At 35.2% G+C, this 10,460-nt stretch overlaps 1 non-coding gene across 1 annotated transcript; it reads right to left on the reverse strand.

The window, feature by feature from the left end:
* Positions 1 to 8,826: 8,826 nt before the first annotated feature.
* LOC131183626 (small nucleolar RNA R71) lies at positions 8,827 to 8,934 on the reverse strand. The gene has a single exon (XR_009151666.1). It is a non-coding gene; the product is annotated as a small nucleolar RNA R71 (small nucleolar RNA).
* Positions 8,935 to 10,460: the final 1,526 nt, after the last annotated feature.

The following is a 10,460-nucleotide window of genomic DNA, read 5'->3' on the forward strand; positions in this document are numbered from 1 at the left end:
TTTTTTTTATGACTTATTTCTGTGGAGACCCGGACAGAGCCTCCCCTGTTTTATTAGTATCTGCCGGGTTCCACTATCACCTGTTAACATATTCATAGTTATCTCACATTTTTCCATATCATATTCTCTTTTATCATATCATTCACAACTATTTATGAGATCTCAAAATGAAGTATCATTTATTGCATTCATATGGAAATTCATAGATAATAAATTACAAGTTTTCATTTCAATCTCAAGTTTAATTTCAAGTACAAAATGAAATATATCATAAACTAGTAATTACATCATGACTAAACATAATAAACCAAAATACTAGTCTATATATGGGCCCTACCAAAATACAACTGTAGAGGTGACTAGTAAACATTGGCAGATCTGATTGGTCTCTGTGTGAGCACTACTACTGCTGCTGCTGCTGCTGCGGCTACTGGGACTGATCTCCAGTACCTACGCGATGGAAAGCCAACGCGCTAAGCATAACGCTTAGTGGTGCATAATTTATAATAATAATAATTTAACAATTGAAATAATATCTGCAAATCATAATTTCTGGGTCTTTTACTTTTTTATTGCTCTTTGGAAGCAATTAATATTATCGGGATCTTTTATGATTACTTATTGTATTTTAAGTCTTAATTAATTTTTATCAATGCCCAAGAAACCTATAACAAATTATAAAAGCTGGATGCACGGGTGTTTACTGGTTAGACAGCCGTATGTCTATCCAGTATATATCTGTTAGGCACAAGGCCAACTGTCTGGCACGAGACCCGCTGTCAGGCTTGTAAAGCCAGAAATAAAGTAGGCACAATGGCCAGTAATTAGGCATATAGCCTGTAGAACAATCATACCAGACATATATTATCAGTTCATGATTTTCTTGGTAGGCAGTACTGCTATCTGTAGTCCCTAATTGGTATACCAATTTATCCAAACTAAATAAATAAGTCTAGGTATACTATGGGCAATTAAACATTTTTAATTATTTTAGTACTATTCACTGTTACTATTTTTTGGTACTGTTTATTGGTACCATTAATTTCATATTAATAGGACATTAGTCCCAATTTACATATTCATATCATTTTTAATATTTAATTATCCTTATGAGTATTTTAATTATCATATATAGCATTTTTCCCATGAACCTTTCTTTAGGTTCATGTTGGTGTGTTATCTTTATCTAGGAATTTGACTAGGTTAGGATGTCTATTTAGTCAAACTTCCTTCATAACAATTACTCCTCTATGTTTAAACTTCAATTTTAGTTTTTGAATCACTGAATTTGGGATTATAAAACTCAAGTTATGGTCAAAATACCATAACAGGTCCCTTTGCCTCTAAGCTGTCCAGAATTTACAATTCCTAGCCAATAAATTTTGACCAGTCATTTGATCATTTTATGGTCATTTTTAGACTTATGTTCCTTCACAAGATATGTTCCTCTATGTCTTAGGGACTCCCAGGTACAATTTCATAATTTTTCAATCTTGGTATTGTGAGTTATAGTCAGTGTATTAACCTGGACTCTCAGTCCTATAAGGGCAATAACCAACTTCAGGGCAGTATGTTTAACCCTCTTTTTAGGGTCTTTACACTTAGAATTTGGCAAAGGTGTCTAAATCAATGTTATAGCCCTAAGTATCATGTTTCCAAATCATATTGGCACATCTTAAATGGAATTTCCTAGTGGGAGTTATGGCTAAATGAACACACGGGTATCAAATGGCATTCTGGGTTCAACTTAACATTTTCCAGATTTTAATTTCTAACTTTGGCTAATATTTTCCCTAGGATACAATGGTTTCTAGAGCTTGGTCAAAACATAAAAATTATTGTGCTATGTCTTATAAAACTTTTGGCACTAGTTTCACTCAATTTGCACCTTTGGAGACCAAGTTATGGTATTTTTGCCAAAACTGGTCAAGCATACCAAAGGAACAGTATTTTGGATAATTTCTGGATTGGCAGTGTGACGCCCCTTACCCGTCTATTATATAGCCGAGCAAGAAGTGCCACATTCGGTGCCGGAGCACCCTATCTTGTCTTGTCATGTCTATTGTAAATTTTAATGTCCTTTAAATCAGGTAATTTACGTGTAGAAATTTTTTTTTTTTTTTTTATCTTAGTTTTGTGGAGACCCGAACAGATCCTCCTCTGTTTTATTAGCATCTGGCGGGTTCTACTATCACCTGTTAACATATTCATAGTCATCTCACATATTTCCATATCATATTCTCTTTTATCATATCATTCGTAACTATTTATGAGATCTCAAAATGAAGTGTCATCTATTGCATTCATATTGAAATTCATAGATAATAAATTATAAGTTTTCATTTCAAGTCCAAAATAAAATACATCATAAACTAGTAATTACATAATGACTAGACATAATGAACCAAAATACTAGGCTACATATGGGCCCTACCAAAATACAAAAGACTGATGAGGTGACTCTGATCGGTGGCAGATCTGGTCGAAACTCTGTCCGAATACTACTGTGGCGGCTGCTGATCTTCAGTACCTACGCGATGGAAAACCAACGCGCTAAGCATAACGCTTAGTGGTGCATAATTTATAATAATAATAATTAAACAATTGAAATAATATTTACAAATCATAAATTCTGGGTCTTTTACATTTTTTTACACTTTGGAATCAATTAAAATTATTGGGGTCTTTCCTGTTTACTTATTGTATATTCAGTATTAATTAATTATTATCAATGCCCAAGAATCCTATAACAAATTATAAAAGCTGGATACACGGGAGTATACGGGTTAGACAGCCATATGTCTACCTCAGATACATCCTGCCGCACGAGGCGGTATCGCACGAGACATTGTCGAGCTTGTAAAGCCGTAAATAAAGTAGGCATATAGCCTGTAGAACAATCATACCAGACATATATTGTCAGTTCATGATTTTCTCGGTAGGCAGTACTGCTATCTGTAGTCCCTAATTGGTATATCAATTTATCCAACTAAATAAAGAAGTGTAGATATACTATGGGCAATTAAATATTTTTAATTAATTTAGCACTATTCACTATTACTATTTTCTAGTACTATTCATTGGTATCATAAATTTCATATTAATAGGACATTAGTCCTAATTTACATATTCATATCATTTTTAATATTAAATTTTCCTTATGAGTATTTTAATTATCCTATATAGCATTTTTCCCATGAACCTTTCTTTAGGTTCATGTTGATGTGTTATATTTATCTAGGAATTTGACTAGGTTGGGATGTTTATTTAGTCACAATTCCTTCATAACAATTGCTCTTCTATGTTTAAACTTGAATTTCAGTTTTTGAATCACTGAGTTTGAGGTTATAGAACTCAAGTTATGATCAAAATACCAAAGGAATAGTATTTTGGGACATTTTCTGGGTTGGCAGTTTCAATGACCCAACTTGTGCTAACAATTTGAATTGGTTAAAGGCAAAACTGGGTTAAGTGGTCTTCATGAAAAGTGTAGCCCTATGTCTAAACTTTCCATGGGTAAAATTTTAGGTCATTTGGACCAGTATAGAGAGAGTTATGACCAAATGAACACGTACTGTTCATTTGGTCATTTTCTGGGTTGGCAGTTTCAGGGAAATCCGAATTTGGACAGTATTTAGGTCAAGTTTTGGACAGAATTTGGGCATGGTTTCTTCATGGAAAATGGGCTATTTTGGGTCTAGTTTCACCTCCAATTGGCCTCATACCAATTGGGGTCACATAATTTTATTTATGGCCTAAAATGTACACTGCCCTCAACAAACACAACCTGCAGAAAATTGACACTTCCAAAACTCAACCTCCTCCAACTTCCTTACTTCAATTTGCATGCAATACACTTCTATAAGCAACAATCTCATCCCAATAGATCAATTTCAACATTTTACACAAAGTCCTCAACATTTACACAAACCCTAATTTTCAAAGTTTCAAATTTACACAATCAAACACCCAAACATTTCAACTAATTACACATTCTCATGGAACCATTTTTCATCACTTAAAAGCAATAAATTTCAAGTTCCATAGCTGCCAAAAATTCAAGGGTTCTTTCCTCTAGATTTTCTTTTTGTTTTAATGGTATTTATGCTTAGCTAAACATGCTTTTCATGTTTAATAAAGAGAAGAAGAGGGATTAGTGCACTAACCTCTTGTGACCCACTTCAAACTTTAATCTTTCTTCTTCTAATGGGTATCTAAAGCTTCCTTATGGTGTGGGCTTAATTTTTTGTGAAGGGGTCTATGGGTTTTGGGGAGGAGAAAGCTTGGAAAATCAAGCTTTAAGAAGAACAAAAATGGAGGGAGGGAGACACTAAGGGAGACGGCAAGGAGGGAGAGAGAAGAGGAAGAAGAAGAGGGTTGGTGGGTTTTGTCTCTTGTGGGTATTTATATATATATTTATGTGTACTTTATTGTTTTTAAATTTCATAAATCTATTTCCTTTCTTTTCTTTTCTTTCCTTTTCTTTTCTTTTCTTTTCTTCTTCTTTCTCTTCTCAATTTTCAATTTCAAATTCATAAAATTAATTTATGTTAATTATTCTATTTCCAAATTTTAATTGACATTTATGTCAAAATTCACATCTAGGGGTGAAATGACCAAAATGCCTTTCATGGTGCATATCGGGTTATTTTTATTATTTTTGTACCAAATAAATAAATTCTCTAAATTTTATTTTATTTCTCAAAATTTTTCCTATATTTTTTTAATATTTATTTCATTAATTTATGCCTCCTCACTATAGTTTAAGTGTAGTTCCAGACATTTTTATTGTCCGTACAGACATTAGTCATCAGAACAGTAAAATGTACGGACTACCTTTGGTGAGGACGTTACAATTCTTCCCCTCTAAATAAAATTTCGTCCTCGAAATTTACACAGTGTAATTAATCAAGGGACCGCTATCTCCTTGTCTTTTCACCTTTTTGTGTTATAATACTTTACTTTGTTTTTTTTTAGTCTGTCTTATTAATCCTAGTTCTACAATCTTATCCTTATCTCGATTTACTATTGGAAATACGTAGCTCTACACAATAGTCCCAAGTCGCATCAGAATCTGACTTACAAAGACAAACATCAAGAGCATTGCATAGTTACCACGCTATATCCCAATAGACTATCTCTTTTTTTTTTTTTTTTTTCAACCAGTACTCATGTTCTTTCATCTCACATACAGCCCCCTTCTCATTTCCATCTATTATCTTTAACACGATCCTTTTCGGTTGATAATCTATAATCATCTGGTGACCTAAAGGGTTGGTGACAAGTATGTCATCTTCTGACCCATCCTCAATTGGTAAGAGGCGAGTAAAACCGTGAGGTGATATGGGTTCGAATCCTAGCTCTGCAGGGCCAAGGGATTAACTCCACCAAAGCGGACAGTACTGATTTGAGTTGCAGGCCCGGCCTCTAGAAGATGCAGACCCAGACAGGCTAGGCTCAAGCCCCTATGGGTGGCCTTCTTGCAGCGTGCCCTTCTAGAGGCGGACTGCGACTCAAGTCTTGTCGCTTTGTGGAATTAAATCCGCCAAGTTAGATTCGAACCACTTATCACGGCTCGCCTCTCTCCAATTGTGCTCAATTGGTTCAATTGGTGAGAGGCGAAGCAAAACCGTGAGTGATAAGGGTTCGAATCCTAGCTCTGCAGAAGCGAAGGGATTTAATTCCACAAAGCGGACAGTACCTTGTGAGTCGCAGGTCCGGCCTCTAGAAGGGTACGCTGGCAAGAAGGCCACCCATAGAGGGGCTTGAGCTGGGGCCCCCTAAGCCGGGGTGTGACAGTTTTTTTTTTATATTTTTGTTATTGAGATTTAATGTTGAAAATAGGAAATCTTACAAAATTTAGTTTGATCGGTTTAAAACCAAACCGATATTTATCGATTTAGTCGGTTCGATTCCCTCTTAGTGATCGATTTGGTTCGGTTTTTAAAATTCTTGATTTTTAATTTTTGGTTTTATTGATTCGGTTCGGAACCGAACCGATCGTTTGCACACCCCTATATTTCACAGAGCAAAAGCAAAATCTCAAATATGTAAATCCAAACAAACATCTATAAATTTGAGTTTGTATACCTCATATTAAATACAAAAACCCATTACTCATTTGCTTAGATATGCAACTGCCAAGGTGAATCAGGGCTTGGACATGCAACAGCATGGTGGATCGAGAGAGAGGCATATGTGGAGATAGGCATGTGATGGATCCAGGATAGTCGACGTAGTGTGGATTGAGAATATTTGGCATTGTAGGTTGAATGGGAGAGAAGAAATTGAGAGGTGATGCATTTTGCATTAAATTCTTTGCATTTTGAAGGATGGGTATATGGATTGCTGGTATGGCTAAAGGTGTGTTAAGTTACTCTAATAGGTAATTTTTATAGCTCTTTGGATAAGGCACCCCTAAAAATTTTGCATCACATTTTAAAGTTTGCTTGAGGACAAGCAAAAGTTTGAGTTTGGGGGTATTTGATGCATACATTTTGCATAATCATTTAGGTTTAATTTCATAGCCATTTTATTTGATTATTAGTCATTTTTAGCTAATTTCATTAGTTAATTAGTTAGTTTTTCATAATTGTCAATTTTGGATTAATTTGTAATTTTTACTTTGTTTTGTAGGAAAAATGGTGTTTTGGAAGGACTAAAAAGAAATTTTGCCATTGAGGAGTGATCTCTGACCAAAGATGTCAAAAACAAGTTTCAAAGTTGAAATATGCATTGGCCAAATTGCGCATAACTTGCCGCATAAGCCATGCAGATCTGCATAAGGAGAAAAATCACTGTTCCAATACCTGCCGAATTGTGCATAAGGAGAGTACATGGCTTATGCGGATTCACGCCCCCTTATGCAATCTTACGGAATTGTGCATAACCTATGCACCTGGTCATGCAGTTTCGCATAAGTGAGCCAGAAACCAGCCGAAAACTGCATAAGGGACTGCATGACTTATGCAGTCCACTTATGCAGTCCCACAAAGATTTCATTAATGAGCTGGCAGAAGATTCCCTCAGAAAATCCCTCCTAAAACACACCATTTTAGGGCTCCATGTCAGAAAATGCTATAAATAGCCCAATTTCCCATTTTAGAAGGAGGGGAGCAGAAAAAGGAAGAGGAGCAAAAGAGCAGCTGAAGAGTCATATCCATTTTCCATACCATTTCCAACCAGATTTGGAGATTCCTTTCTTTTCTTACATTTTTCCTACATTTCTAGTGTTTAGTTTATTGTTTCTTAGCTTAGATTAAAGCTTTATTTCCATATAAACTCAATATATCTTGTAAGCATTATGGATAGTGAGTAGTTTTACTTTGATTCTGGAGTAAGGGATGTAATATTTAGTTATTTTTGTGGATTTGAACTAGGTTAGTCCCAATTTAATGAATTTATGAGGTTTAATCCATTTCTTGTGTGCTTATTCACATGCTTAATAAAGGGCCCCATTAAGTTATGTTCTTAATCCTTTGTTGAAGCACCGAAAGGAGAAAACCAAGTGATAGTTAATCAAGAAATTGGACTTAATTAACTTAGATCTAGAAATAGACTAAGGGTTAAGAGGGTTTTAATAGATTGATTAAAAAACCTAATGGGTCTTGGTTAATTTTAACTCCACGAAAGTAGGATTAAGTTAATTAAGGCACTCTTTGTCTCACTCGAAAGAGTTTTCAAAGGATTTTAGAATTAATGTCCTTTAAACCCATAAATTTCATGGATTGGGCTAGCTAGGAAAAATCCCAAAATGACTTAAATATGAACCCTTAACTCCAGAATCGTCTTTCATCAATTATTGCTTGGAATTTTACTTTTGAGTGTTTAGTTTAATCTCATTTTATTAATTTTCATTATTATCAATTTCTTTATTTTGCGAATTATTAAATTAGTCATTGTTTAAATTTAGTTTTGCATTTTCATACCTTATGCTTCAAATTCCTAAATTTCTTTTATTAATTTGATTAAAATACAATTTTAACATATTTTATTTTATATCAAAAATTCAATCATTAACACAACTCCTCGTGGGAACGATATCTTTTTCTATACTACTTGAATGACCCGTGCACTTGCGGTTAGGACACATCAAGTTTTTGGCGCCGTTGCCGGGGAGTTGTTTGTTTAAGATTGAATTCTTAATTATTTTAGTTGTTTATAGTTTTATCTTTGTTATCTTTTCATTTTGTGTTTGTTTGTTCTTTTTCAGGTACTTTTAATCTTTTATGAGAAGAGCTAGAAGCACAAGTGACACATCCTTATTTTCAACCCTGAAATTAAGAAGTTTTGTAAAGCCAACAAGAAAGAAACCAGAAAAAGAAAAGAAGCTTTGAGAGCAGCTAAAATTGAACAAGAAATGGCTGAAGAAAGAGTTGGAATCGGTGGTGATAATGTTGAAAATGATCAAAACAATGAAAATGCAGCTCATGGTGAAGAAGTTGTAAATGCTAATGTGCTTAAGGGAAGTATGATGGATCACGCATTTCCTCATTTTGATGATTTAAGAGAGAGTATAGCAAGACCAAGAATTGATGCAAACAGTTATAAGATGGATTTTGGAGTACTACAAATGATTCAGAATTCACAATTCGGAGGTCATCTTTCAGAAAATCCTCATACTCATCTTAAGAAGTTTGTTATGATCTGTGACATGCAAAAGCAACCAGGAGTATCTGATGATGCAGCAAGGCTAAAATTGTTTCCATTCTCTTTGAAAGATAGAGCATTGGATTGGCTTGATTCTTTACCTCACAACTCAATTACAAATTGGGAGCAGCTCACTGATGCATTTCTTGCCCAATACTTTCCACCTGGAAAAACTCAAGAGTTGAGGAATCAAATGATTGCTTTTAGACCAAGAGAAGATGAGACTCTTTATGAGTCATGGATGAGATGGAAGGAATTGGAGAGACAATGTCCACATCATGCCATTCCTAAATGGATGATAAATCAGAATTTTTACACAAATGTTACTCCTGCTATAAGAGGAATCATTGATGCTTAAACTGGAGGGGAATTCATCATTAAGCATGAAGATGAAGCTTATGAGTTATTAGAGAAAATAGCAAAGAACAGTCATCTATGGAGTAGTCCAAGAGGGTCAACTCCAACTCAAAAAAGGCAAGTTGCTGGAATGTATGAGCTTGATCCATTCAACATGATCAATGCCAAATTTGATGCACTCACTAATGTCCTTGCTAAGAAAATGGAGGATTTAAGTATGCTAGTCAGTTCATCATCATGTTCTGGAAGTTCTCAACAAGTTACTTATGCAGAAGGAACAATGAGCTGTGGAGTAGATTATCCTTCATATGCTTGGAGGAATCATCCCAATTTTTCATGGGAGAATCAGCAAAATCAAGCTTCAACTCAGAACTTTTCACCACAACAACAAGGGCATCAATACCAACAACCTAGGCAACAACCACCTAGTTTTCAGCAAAAAAATGCAAATCCTGCACCTTTACCAAAACAGCAAGAACAAAGTTCCACCACAGAGGCTTTATTACAACAAATTCTTGCTAATCAAACTAAGCGTGATGCAGAGTTGAGAGAGATGAAAGCAAGGCTGGAACAAATGCAAACACACAATAGGATGCTGGAAAATCAGATTGCACAACAAGCATGCTCATCAAGTACCAATTCTATGGGGAAACTTCCTAGTCAAACAGAAAATCCAAGGGAGCAATGTCATACCATCACACTGAGGAGTGGTACAATAGTGCATAATGAGAAGAGTGAAAAAGTTGAAAGGAGAGAAAATGAGGAAGATTTTGAGGGAGATGAAAAACAAAAGAGTCAAAAAGGGAGTGCAAGAAAAGGTAAAGAGGAGGTTGGAGAGAAAGAAGAGAAATATATACCTCCAGAGCCTTACAAGCCACAGCTTCCCTTTCCACAGAGATTTCAAAAAGCCAAGCTTGATAAGCAATTTGGGAAGTTCTTAGAGGTTTTGAAGAAGCCATATATAAATGTGCCTTTTATCGATGCTCTTTCCCAAATGCCTTCTTATGCTAAGTTTTTGAAAGAAATTCTCTCAAACAAAAGAAGACTTGAAGATTATGAGACTGTAGCCTTAACTGAGGAATGCAGTGCTATCCTCCAAAGGAAACTTCCTCCAAAGCTCAAGGATCCAGGGAGTTTTTCAATTCCATGCCACATTGGGGAATCATGTTCTGTAAAAGCTTTATGTGATTTAGGGGCTAGTGTAAGCCTTATGCCCCTCTCCATCTATGAGAAGCTTAACATGGGAGATCTTCAGCCAATCCACATTTCTCTTGATTGGCATGCATCAATTAAATATCCAGAAGGGATCTTGGAAAATATACCACTGAAGGTTGGAAAATTTTACATCTCAGTTGACTTTGTCATTTTGGACATGGAAGAGGATTCTCATATGCCAATCATTTTGGGGAGGCCTTTCCTGGCTACAACTGGTGCTTTGATTGACGTGAAAGGTG

This window comes from Hevea brasiliensis, chromosome 9 (genome assembly GCF_030052815.1).
Source record: "Hevea brasiliensis isolate MT/VB/25A 57/8 chromosome 9, ASM3005281v1, whole genome shotgun sequence".
Lineage (NCBI taxonomy): Eukaryota > Viridiplantae > Streptophyta > Magnoliopsida > Malpighiales > Euphorbiaceae > Hevea > Hevea brasiliensis.